This window comes from Gymnogyps californianus, chromosome 1, assembly GCF_018139145.2.
Source record: "Gymnogyps californianus isolate 813 chromosome 1, ASM1813914v2, whole genome shotgun sequence".
Taxonomy (NCBI): domain Eukaryota; kingdom Metazoa; phylum Chordata; class Aves; order Accipitriformes; family Cathartidae; genus Gymnogyps; species Gymnogyps californianus.
In genome coordinates, this window is record NC_059471.1 from 129,549,965 (window position 1) to 129,563,318 (window position 13,354).

The window sequence follows — 13,354 nt, forward strand, 5'->3', positions numbered from 1 at the left end:
TTGTTTCTTCCTCAGCTGCTCTCATGTGGGTTTCCTCACCAGCTGCAGTCCCTTTAGAGTTGTAGCTCCTTCTGAGTCTACTCTCAGCCTCTGCTCAGGCTATGATTTTCCTTTGGCATTTCTCCTGCTCAGCTGTCTCTCCTTTCTGCTTCTCTTGTGTTGGCATCGTCTTATCCTTTTTTCCTCCTACTGCTATAGTACTGTAATCTCTTTTTCTTGGCATTTACTGCCCTTTCTTAAACATGCTTTTGCAGAAGTGCCAGAAGCTCCTCTGGCAGTGTTGGAGTGCAGTGAGTCAGTGCCCACTGTGCCCAAGAGGCAATGGACAATAACTGAAACACAGGAGGACCCATCTGAACATAGGGAAGCACTTTTTTACTGTGAGGGTGACCAAGCCCTGGCACAGGTTGCCTGGAGAGGTTGTGGAGTCTCCATGCATGGAGATTCAAAAGCTATCTGGACATAGTCCTAGGCAGCCTGCTTTAGTAGGTGGCCCTGCTTGAGCACAGGGGGATTGGACCAGATGACCTCCAGAGATCCCTTCCAACCTCAGCCATTCTGTGATTTCTGTGCTGCCTGTTGCTGAGCTGTCTGGAACCAGCACAGGGCAGTCCCTGGCCTCTTCCCGCACAAGACACCCTGCAGACCCTCGCTGCCAAAACCCTGACAGTTATGCTCAATACATGACTGTACAGGGTTTTCTTGTAAATCCAGTCCTTACAGCTTGGGCTGACAGTTTTTTGTGAGTGGTAGTTGGTACTGTATTCACTTTCTGTGTTACTGTTGTCTTAGGTCAAGTAAATGAAACTCCTAAGGATATAATCAGACATTTATAGCAAAGTTCTGTGTCTGGTTACATTTGCATCCCTGTTGATTTCAGAAGACAGAACTTTAGATCTCCACTTGACCAGAGGAGCAGCCAAAGGGGTAAACTACTTTCGTTCTGCTCAACCCTTCATCATGAAAACAAATCTTGGTATAGTCTATATCCTGTAGACTTCGTATTGTTTCCCCATGCCAGTTTAATTTGAACCAACAATCAAAAGTCCTTGCCAGTTGAGAGTTGAGTAACAGGAAAGTGGGAATAGGGGGAAATAGATTCACTGCTTCAAACAAAAATCAAGTTGTATATAGTCGGTGTGTGTCTTTTTAAATATTTAAAATTTGGATTACTTGAATACTGAGTGTTATGAGCCTTTCCATGTTAAAATGAGGACTGATAAATTTCAGAAGTACTTTCTCTTCTTTAACTGTATTAGTGTGCTGTTGTTAACTCAGTTGTACTGCTGAAAAGTCTGTTTTTAGAATACTTGATCTGAGAAATCACAACTAAAGACAGCAAAAACTTTTCCGCAATAGACCTTTTATGGTGGTATATTCATATGTTCTGTGAACAGCTGTTGGATTCATCTTTTTAAGATGCTCTTTGCCATAGATGAGGGGCCATAACAAATGTTGAAATATTCAGAATAATTGCACTTACCTATTTGTTTTCTTGATGTATTTCCTATGCATACTACCTTACCCGTATGTACTGTACTTCACTGGAGGTACGGAAAGTAAATATCAAGTTCTTAATTCATAAAATGTAAATGAGTTTTAAAAATAATTCTGTAATACTACATATTTTCCAGTGATATCTGTCTTCTAAGAGAGGGTGATGGTGGTAAGTCCAGGTGTTTAGTCAGAAGTTAATATTGCGGTCTTTACATTCTCACTTAATTTCTGGATGGTTTTGATCACTTGAAATATATTTTTTCTTTTAAGATTTTTGTAGAGGCTAACCTATGTTAGTAAGCCACCTTTTTAGGTCATTTGTAACAGCTCTGATACTGCCTCTGACTCATACAGTTCATATATATTGTCTTTGTAACTTATTTTGTGCCTTTTCTTCCTCTGACACAAAATCTCTCAATAAAAACAAGCTCTCTTGCAACACTGCAATCCTATTTTATTGTACTGATTTTATTTTTACTTGCCTGACCCTTTTGTTTTGTTTTCTGGAGGGGGCTGAAGTGCTCATAATAGAATAGATATTTATAACGGACTCTGCAGAAGAAAATTGACAAGGTGGAAAGCAGGTCATTTTGGAATGGCAGCGCTACAAAGCGCCTGGGAAACTGGGACTGTCACTACTAATCAATATATTCCACCATATCTATCACAAATCATTTCTAACAAAAACCAGCACTAGTGGAATATGAGAATCAATTTACTACTGGCTTCAGTTGTGCTGATTGATGTTGAAAGACTGGAAACACTTTGGGGGGTTTAGCATAGCAAAATGTCTGTGGTGGTGTTACTAACATTTGTACTGGGAGAGTTCCCGGGAAGACTAGTTGGCACTTAACACCCCTTCTTCAAAGTGCTATGCAAATGCACAAAAACATAGTCCCTGTCCTCAGGGCTTCTGCCTAAACATCTTGGCAGGGAATGGCAGAATTTGAACATTTGTCTTCATTACCTGGAAATGAGGTGATAAATAGCTTGACTGCATTTCCTGTCCCCTGTCCAGTGACAAAGAAAATATTGCCTGAATCTGAAAAAAGTGACTGTGGGAAATAGAGATCAGTGCTCTATTTTAAACTGCTGGGGTACCAGAGCTTTCATACCTCTGTATATGCTTAAAAAAAAAAAAGTAACTTAAAGATTCTCCTTGAATAGCTAGTCCCTTGAGCAGATACCAAAGCACTTCATCTACCAGTATTTTAAAGTGTACATACTAAAGAAGACAGGTGGGTCTACATGATAGATAATATTACGAGACCTTATGCTGCATTTTACTCTTCCTCAACATGGAGCTAAGAACAATAATCCAGCCAGACTCCCTATTCATGCTTCCTGGGCACTGACCACTGCAAAAGTCATCCTTTGCTCTTGTTTGCAACCATCTTAAGTATCTTTTCTGATTAATCTGTCATATGCTTTCTAGAGTCTCCTGAAGCTTTAAACAGGGTATTTTGAAGTCTTTTGAACTCCAAGTGTTTTCATCAGCAGCCTTTCTAGAATGAGTAATTAGAATATATGAAGCATACACCAGCATCCAAAATCACTTGTATTGTTCATCCCTTGATCTAAAGTCACCAGACAAAGGCCATCTTTTGTTCTTGTTATTTCCAGTTCTTGTGAGCCTTACTTTTATTTCTGGTACTTAAGATACTTAGGATTTTACTGTAGTTTTCACTTTTGCTGCTGTTTCACCATGGAGGTGGTGATTGAAGGCCCAGTTTTTCAGATGTGTCTAGTGCTCAGCACAGTTCCACCCATAGCCATTCAAATTTGTTGTTCCCTCCTCTCTAATATGTTTCAACTACATGTTGCAGGGAACTACTGGCCTGAAAGACTTTGTTGGTTGTCATCTACATGAGGATAAGGAGTGCTTCTGTGAGCAGCCACTGGGTACGGCAGTATGATCTGCCATACCCAAGGGCTGATGTACATTGACACACCTTTCTTTTGAAACCGTGTTAACTTGGGCTGCTCTTAAATGCAGCTTTGCTTGCCTGTGCTTTGTCTGGGAACTGGCTGTATCTTGCTGTAACTGGAGCCTGTTTGACTACCAAGCCATTGCGTTGTACTCTTTGTTGGGCCAAGATAAGGAAAAACAGGGTGAGAGACCAAGAATGGGGGAAGGGGCCACAAATTACGTATGGGAAGGACTGTGGTTCATGTGGCTGTGAGGTTGGGGTTTTGGGGGTGTTTTAGGTTTGGTTTGGTTTTTGTTTTTTTTTTTTTAGTCAGTGTAGCTTTAACCTTTGCTTTGTTGTGGTGCTTCTGCTGTCAGTAATTTTTCACACTGACAAGAGGAAGACACCTCTGGAAGTCATCAAATAGGAGGTGTGGAACTGAAGTGCCATCCCTTGAAAGCAGGGACGTTTTGAGAAATGTGCTTGCCCCTTGCCAATAACAGCCAGTACTGATGTTGAGATAGCAGTAGTAAGCATTGCCTACCAGCTGCCAAGCAGCTATCGCGCAAAATTACTCAGTTTTTCCAAACTGCACCAGGCTCAAATGTAACTAAAGTTACCCTACTTCTACTGGACTCAGACTATTTCCAAGCAGCAAGCTTCTGAGAGACTCAACTTTGCCTTTTCCAGCATTGTCATCTTGCATCTTGTTGGTTACACAAGACATATTTGTGGTCAGATTCTCTCTGTCTTGGTGAATAAAGGTCTCTAATCCTGATCTATTACTTAAGAGTACCTTCAATGAACAGTCCTTGCTGCAGGGAGGAGGGGAGAACCTCAACTTATTGATCAAACTTGGTAACAGCAGGTAATATAACGTCATACTTGGAAAAGTGGTTCTTGGGTGACTTATTCTTGCCATTTCTTTTTCTGGTAAAGATGACAAAGATGCAGCTGATCACATTTACTTCCATCTTGGGGAGGGAGGAGGTAATATGCACCAGAAAAATTTTAGCATTCCTTTTGATCTCATTTTCCCTTCCACACTTCTGCTACTGAAAGGTAGCTAAGATATGACAATCCTGCAATCTGTTCTGCCGCTAAAACTGGGCAATTTTGTTCCTTTCTCTGCACTTTGTATAATCCATGCAGTAGCTTGGCAAAACTACAACAGGGAGTGTCATGAGGACTCATTGAAGGGAAGGCTGACTGATCCATGCAGATGGGATTACTTGGAAATTTGTAAGTTCAGAAACAATTAAAAATCTAGTTCAGCTTTATTTTGATTCAGCTATGGTTTGAGCCATGGACCAGATCCCAAGCTGGAGTGCTCTAATGGGGGGGTGAGGGAGGGGTATTTATTATTTTTTTAGGATTGTTGTTAGCTCTCAGGTGTTGCATCTTGCAGTATGCGACTCCTGATCCCTAACCTGTCTTCCAGCTGCTCTGCTTACCAGCCATGCCGGGACAGGGTGATGCCCTTGCCAATGTCATGATGGAGCTGTCCGCTGGGTGTCCTTAGCATAAGCAGAGAAACAAGTATAAGCAGCATGCAGGCGCTTTTTGCAAGTAAAAACTACTGATAAAGGAAGTTGTTCAGTGTAGGGTAATTCCCCTCTTGATCAACTGCTGCTTCTTCCAAGAGCTCCTGCAAAACTTTGTCACCTCCCAAAGCTATTAGTAGCACTTGGATTTGGTAGAAATCTTCTACCTCATTTTGGATAGCGAGTGCACCAAATAGTAGAGACTACCTCTGCACAAGTCCTAGCAATTGACTGACGGTTTCTCCCTCTTCCCCAAATACGAGGTGCTATATTCCAAGCTCTGGGCTCAAGTAAAAGTAGAAGCTGTTAGAGGAAGTGTTCTGTCTACAGTTAGATCAAGGAGCCAAATGCGGGGCAGTGCAGAGCTCCCTTGTGTGACAGGAGGGCAGTGGAGCTCCATCCTTCAGCATGCCTGCACTGCCCTTTGTGAAGATCTGCCCTGCCATCTCGAGCCTACAATGCTGCATTTTTTTTTTTTTTACGGTGCTGGTTCCCTGCTCTGCGGTCACCCTTGTTTTTCTGTAATAGTGGAAGTGGCTACCTGTACTTCACATACTGGCTTTTTTTCCTCTGATTTTAAACCTGCATCAAGGCACCTCACCAGCTGTGTTGCATATCCTGACCCATGGATACACTTGCAGTGGGTACCAAATACCCACCCTGCTGTATATTGGTTCTTAAATAGCAGTGGGAGTCTTGCGCTTGCACAGGCCCTATTCTGTTTGGGTCAAGCTCTCTTTCTGGTTTGATACTCACTTTGAAATGTTTGATTAACACCGCGTTAAAGGAAGTGGAGAAAAATCTTCTCAAGCCTCTGCAAGCCCTGTCAACACATACACTACGAATGCAATGATTAGGACAGAACCTTTGAATACTACAGCTGAAATTGTCACCGGCTCTGGGTAAGTTTTCTTTTCTCAAACTTTTTCTCAGCAAAGTTTTGTTGCTTTCTTGAACCCTCCACCCCGACTCCCATCTATGAAGTGGAGCCAGTGTGAGTTCACCAGATCATGGGTTATGTTCAATTAATGTTTATAATGATGATGCTGGGCAGGGTGCGTCTCTGTTAAAGTTGGCCTGAAGATGTCATAAAGAAACTGAAAATTCCTAGGAAATTAATTTTTAATGCTTTGATCCTTGCATGGTACATAGGGAGGGTGAGCTTTTGGGATCATGTGGCTTTCAGAAACTATACACAAGGGCAGGAGAAAGCAGTGCTTGCACAGTGGCCTTTTCTCAGGGATATTGGGTTGTTTGAATTGAGGGTCCATTATCTTCTCTAAAACTTTGAATTACAGCTGTGACCATTTGGTCTTTTTCTCTGCTAGCCTTTGGTTTGTTAGAGAGCAATGAATGGAGTAGAAGTTCACTCAGATGAGATCTTTGTTGTCCCTGATAGCAGGAACTGAACTGAATGACCCTGTGCTCCTATGAATGCTGTTCTGCTTCCTCTTCCCTTCTGACCCAAACTCAGCATGGTGGAAAAGCAGTCCTGCCCTCTCCTACCAGATGACTGGTAGCTTTATTCACCTTGTTTCCCCTCCTCAATACACACATGTGCGTGCGCCCATCTGCGCCTGCCCTCCCCTCCCTCCGTGAAAGCCCAAGGAGAAAAGAGATGGCTTGCTCCTTCACGCATTAGCCTGGCCAAGCAACATGTTCTGCATATTCCCAGTGCTTTTATTCCAGGATTGTTTCTCCTCCCCCACTCCTGCTTTCAGTGCCCTGAATCTGCATTTAACTAGTTCTAGCCCTAAATATCTACCCTGTGTCCTGTCACTGCCTGGAGCAGATGCAGCGCAAATGATTGACCCTCTCCCTTTGGCAATTTGGCTTTGACTGCACAAAACAGCCAATAAAGTGGAAAGGGCTGGGCAGCTGATTACAGGGATTAGCTTGAAGCTGTATAGTTTTATGGTCTAAGAGGAGGAAGTATTTGCTTGGAGAATGCAATTGCATTCTACCTTCTTTCTCCTGCTGCCTGCTCTTGATGATGACAAGGTTTTAGAAGTTGCCGACTAAAAGAATAGCATGCGTATTTGCCAGACACGGCTCAGACTGGAGGCTGTTAGCTCATTTTCCAGTGACTGAAGCTGGAGTGTGTAGCAATGCAGGTCGTGATCTGATCTGTCTAGAAATTCTCTGAAAACACTAAAAGACTGAAGCCTCTGTTGAGATTCTCTCAGACAAGGCTGGTTCTCACTAGTTTGTCTGCTGAATCTCTTGATCTGCTTTGTGGTACATATATCATACTTCTAATAAAGAGCATCTCTTCTCTCACTTCTGCTGGTGCTCTCATTCTCTTCTGTATAGTAATTGTTCCCTCACGGGAACTGTTTCCCTCAGGGCCCTCGCACTATAGAGTCTCAATGATTCTCTCCTCCCCTCCTTTCTTCCCACCCAAAGCATGCACGTGTCTGGCCCTTTCCCTGTGCTTTTCTTGAGACACTTCTACAGGTACACTGACAAAATCTTCCTTTACCCTGATTGCTTCTTCAGCTTCTCCTTTCCATCCTCTCTTCGATGCCACATTAGCCTCGGAACACAACACAGTGTCCAAGCTGACGTATCCTAGGGATCACCTATTAGTTGTAAGTTTGATATCTATTACCTCTGTGTGTGAGATGACAAGCTGAGAAGTTTGATCAGACAGCTTTTACAGTAGATTGGCCATACTCCTAACCAAGATCATACAAAACCACAGCTGCTTTAATGTGGTTCAAGCTCTTGCAGAATGTGGTTGTCCAGACCTCTTCACTCTGTTTTTGTTTTGTTTTTTTAATCTCACTCCCCTCCCATAAAATTATATCTTCCAGCACTCAGAAGTAGCTCCCAAGGACCAGGTTCTTTGGGTCTGGAGACCCTTCTCGACTGCTTGCTGAAGCTGACTTGTTTGTTCTGCAATAATTATATTTTCATCAAGAGAAAGCAATAGATCTTATGGGTACGTAGCTGTCATTTGGCCTGTGAGTTATGAGACCTAGTTTCTAGTTCTGACTCCAATGAACACTTGTACATTTTTTACTAGTCAGTCACTGGATGAAGCACATAAACAGGGACGCCAGTCTGAGTCTCTCCCAAGTGAGTTTGTGTTGGAGTGACTATTCTCACTTAGCACTAGTGATTTATTCAGTTTTCTTCAGAATGCCATAGATTCAAGCAAGAAGTTCTGAATCAGATCAATTTGGACACAACAGCAAAGTGTAAAAATAATACAAGCTAACATTGTTTGTGCTCTGGAGGGCAGCCATGGAAAAAATACCAGCTCCTGGAAATGCTGTGGTCTAGTCGGATTCAGCCCCTCATATAGACAGAGCATCATTGCAAGCATGCTTCTTGTCTTGGCTCTTGTAAATCTCAGCTGTGGTCTGTCTGTCCCAGAGTTATTGTGCCTCTAGATCTGAAGTCCTTTTCTTGACAGCTGAAAATAATCAGTCTACCAAGAGCTGAGCAAACCTATGCTGAGATCAAAAATGAGGCAGTTTTTTCTCACCTGCCAAGACTTCCAGTGCTAAATGTTTTTCCAGTTGCACTGTGCTCTGCCAAACATCATGTTTTCTCCAGATGCCGTTCTTCTAACCATGTGTTTAAATCAGTGAGAGCTTCTTGGTATTGAGTATTTCCTTTTTGGCATTCAGGCCATTTACCTAGGTACATAAATAAAAGCGCTAGAAGGCTCCTGTTTTATGAATGTTGGCCACAGGTAGTTTTTCAAGATGGTGGGACATCCTAATTGAAACAATAGATCAGTGGTTGTAGTTTAGTGATGGATAAAACATAGTCATAGAGGAAAAATACCCTTTGCAGATGCTTGGAAATGGTCTAGTGGAATATTTTATGTTTAAATCATGGTGCACTGAACTTGAACTCAAAATGCCAGTTTTCTTGCCCAACATCTCAGTCATCTCTCCTGGGAGCCTCAGAGCTGATGCAGCCAGGGCTCCCAGCTTCCTGCCCCCCTGCCACCCTCTGAGCTGACCATGATGAACTTGGAAATTTTCAGACTCTCTGAACAGCTCACCACACTGGGTGCTAGTGATCATGGCAATACTAGAAGCCCTGCTATATGATCTATGTTTGCTGCCCCGTGGCTTGCTTCTTAACAACAGCTGCAAAACTGGCTGGATTCTTGTGAATTTGCTAGTTGAGGCTGGTCAGTGGTGAGTAGCAGCATCATAATCTCAGCATTTTTCAGAATTTCCTGCATCCTCAGCTAGTGATCCTGGAGTGATCACTTTCTTTGGAAACGCTACGCTGCAGCCTGAAAAGATTCAGGTTGTAAATAATTCTGGGTTTCAAAACTCTTCCCACGTTAAGAGAACTCATTTCTAGCAAAAAGCTATCTGCCTTTTTCTGACATGTCTGGTCTGGCCACAAATGGAAAAAAGATATCAGGCTTGATAAACCACCGGACCTGATCCAATGCTATGCTTAGTTTGGAAAGAATATAAGCCTTTAACTTACTTGATATGAAGTGCAGGCCCAAGGCTAATGTGAGAATGTGTGGCAGTAAGAACAAACACCATAGGCATTTGGAGCATTTTTGAGCCTGCCAAATATTGATCGGTGAGGGGTGGGAATGAGTGGAGAAGCATTTCAATTTGGCATCCATACGTGATTCTGATGCTGTCACAGTGAATTAGCAGCACTTTCTTTTCCCTGTAGTCCATCCCAGGCTTTTGTCATTGAAGCATCCCCTTTGCCCGTATCTACTTGTTAAAAGACAAAGTGAAAAAAACCCAAATAAATTCACAGAACTTGTGCCCCAAAAAAGCCTGATTATGTTATGCTAGTATCCTCTGAATGGAGTCTCTGAAGAGTACTGAACCATCACTGGTAAAGACTGTTACAGCATAAATGTTATAGGGGATTCAAGCTACAATTACTCATTTTGTACAGTCACTTAATCCACTAATGGGGAGAAATGGGGCAACAGTTTAAGAAGGCAAGAGAACTGTCAGAGATTATTAAATCTACTGGGATGATTTGTTTTGGTAGTCTCTCTTGACCCAAGTACATGCTTCAGGTAATGCAAGAGACTTAATGCCTCTGGTAATTAGAGCAAGAAGTGATGGGTCATCATTAGCAACTGCAAATTAAGGGTTGTATTTCATCTGGAAGGCAGCATCTTCAACGGGGCTTATTTGTTGCAACTGCAGATCATCTGTGAATCACAAGTGCTACATTGGACTGACTCATTTGTGTGATTTAGTAGAGGCTTTTTAATACATGCTTACTGTTCCATATGAGTAGTTTTTCTAAATAGTTGCCAAACAGAAAAAGCCACAATATGGGACTTCCCCATACAGTTAATACTACTACTCTTATTTACATGATGTTGGTGATTTTTTAATTGTTGTACAGTTCACAGTTCAGATGATTATTTTTTGATTGTAGGTTTGAAATATATTTGTCATATCTATGAAACTGAAGAGTCAGGAAAGGAAAGCCAGGCAAGCATGGAAAGCATCAGTAACTGGCAGCTTCAGAAGATACAAGAGCCAATCTAATACCATTCAAGGTATATATTCACAGAATACTTTCATGTGAGTTTCACAGATCCACAATCATATTCAGTTCTGGATATTGCCAAAGGCATGAATGAAGATGATATATCATAGATTCAGTATTTTTGCAGATACTAGGAAATCCCTAAATCCTCTTAGAAGAATACTGATAAGCAAATGAAGACACAGGTACAAAGGAAATTAGCCACAAACTGAACTCCATTACAAAGTGCTATGAGGTAGGCATTGAAATAAAACAAATGGGGGGATGTAACATAGCTGAATCATTTCAGATGAACCTATGCAGATCAGCAGGCAGGGAGCTATGACTTGAGAAGACCAAGATATTGAAGTGTGGCTTGAAAATGCTTGAGAACAGCTGGATAAATCAATGGATGCTCATCAAGCAGAATCTGGGGGACTGTCTGTGGTCAGCTAGCTATGTAAGTGGTGCTGATAACCTCCTGAGGGACACCAAAAAGGGAAGGAAGGTTGCAGTGCCCTCAGCAAGAACTGTCTGAGGGTGATCCTCCCCCTCAGAAATATGTCTAGACCCCAATGGGGACTTAAGCCTCTTTCAAAAATCAAGAGAAAAGAAAGGGATTCAGGGGTGTCAGAAAGGTAGCCATTCAGTGCGGATGGGAATCTCCTTAGAAAAAAGTATGCTTGGGGAATTTAATTTGTTAAATTAACAAAGCTCAAAAGCTCTTTAAAGGGCTGAGATCCATGATATCTGATGGATTGTGAGCTAACTAGAACTGAAGAGGCCTTTTCTGTTTGTGTCTTCATGTCGTTGCCTGGCTTCAGCAGGGTGCTTTGTATCTCCATGAAGCAGTTGTGAGCTTTTCCCATCCGTTCAGTCCACGGCTGGCTCAGCTGTCAGGCTGACACTTGGGAGATCTGGACAGGAACACGTGGCCCTGGCTGATACTCTGTGAAGACACGTTTCTGTGGCAGGCCACGGCCTCCCCTGCTCAGGGAGTGTTAGCAGTGCATAAGCTGCTCAAAAAGCATCAGTTAGTAAACGTTCTCCTTCAGGGAACAAAATATGCCTGGTCCTGGAGAAAGGAGTAGAGTCTAAGTGACAAGAGGGGTGTTCCTTCCTTCTGTGCTTCTCAAAGAGTGAGGAACAAGAGATAGCCTTTCTTCACTCCTCTTGCTGGTGTGCCTGGGGCATTAAGTTGTTGTAGGCTCAGAGGAAATGTTTTCTCAGGAGACTGTGTTTATTAGCCTTAGGAGCTTGGGTCCGTCTTGGGTTTTCTCCATTTGAAATCTTACTTTCCTATACAAGCACTGTCAGGATAGGTGCTCACTGAGAAGGACCAACCTGGAGCATGGGTTTGCTTCTGTAGTTTTGGTGGTTAATTGGAGAAAAGTAAAAAAAAAAAAAAAAGGGCAATCTAGAAATCTTGAGCTTTGAATGGGGTGAGCTGCAAAACCCATAACTATTGGCTGAAGTTAGATGACGGTTTCACTGCAGCAACACCGCATCAGCTCAGCAGATCTCACTGTTCCTCTCTCTGCACTCCCCTTTCTCTGTATTCTTCCCTTCTGATGCAGGTTTTTCCCATAGTAATACTCCCTCCTCACACATGGCCATCTGCCTCTACTTTTCTTCTGTGTTCTGTGCTATCTGGTCCTCATGTAACAAACAAGAGTCCTTGTGATGTCCGTTTTCCTCAGTGAGGTCAAGACTGGCTGCTGTCTCCCACACCACCATGCTGCTTTTCCCTTTACAGAAGGGCCTATTGCCACTCTAACCTGTACTGTATTTTGCTGTTGGTGTAGGGGCCTTTATCAGTTGCAGTATTTTCTGTCAGTCAGTTCTCTTCTCATCCTATACGTAGCATAATAAAATCCACAGACACTTGGTGCAAGTTGTCCATCTGCTATGATCTCCTGCATCCAGTTCTTGTAACTGTTCTTCTCCTTCTTTCTTTGGATTCATTGAAGTCCAAGGAAATTATGAAGCAGCAAATTCTTACAGCTGGAGCAAGGAGTTCTCAGAGTTGAGAAAAGCCTGTGTTTGATGTTACTTTTGATACTGGATTTCTTGTTGCTTTTTCCTCTGCCATCTTCCTTTGCACCTCCTTAACAGTGATGATAAGGGAGAGTTATTTATTCTCTTCAGATGGCCGGAGCAGGTAGGAACTGTTGCTCTCATCCTTGGAATTCAGCATAGACTTGGACTTGAACTTAAATATGCTTGAACATAAAACAAAAAGACGGTCCTTGTCCAAGACTTTATGCCACCTTCCCTCACTATGAGGAGGGGGAGCTGGGGACATTCAGACCCTCTTGGGGAAGTGCTTCCCAACAGAAAAGGATTATAAACATAAGGTGTGTTATTGTGTAAAAGAAAAACGACCAAAACCACTTCTTAATCTGTCTGTCAGCACATGTGACTCTGGTCAGCTGTCACGAGGAGAGACCTTATAGGTGCAAGAAAGCGAGACCCTTAATCTCTCCTTGCTTCCTAATACACATCTGAGGTTCTGAGTATTAAAGTAATGTATGGTATCAGGAGTGTGAAGGAAGTTGTCTTCTGTATGTACAGCTAGCTGCCTGAGGGAGCACAAGGGAGTTAATGTTTTAGGGACACACTTTTAATGGAATCTGACCATTTAAAAGGCTCATTCTCCTCCCTTGCACACTCTGCCTGGACTTAATCCGATCCAACCTGCCCCTACAAGTCTTTTGTAACCTATTGTTCCACTCACCTTCTTTCAGAACCTACCTTTTGTCTGGCTTCCCTAGCAGAGCTTGTGTACACTGCTAGCCCCTCAGGTGAAAGATAGCCAGTAAGTCTTGAAGGGAGCAAGGATGAGGTGTGGTTCCCTAAAAATTGGGGGCTCATCTTTTTCAGTGCCCAACTCACATGGAAGCTGGTTTGGGA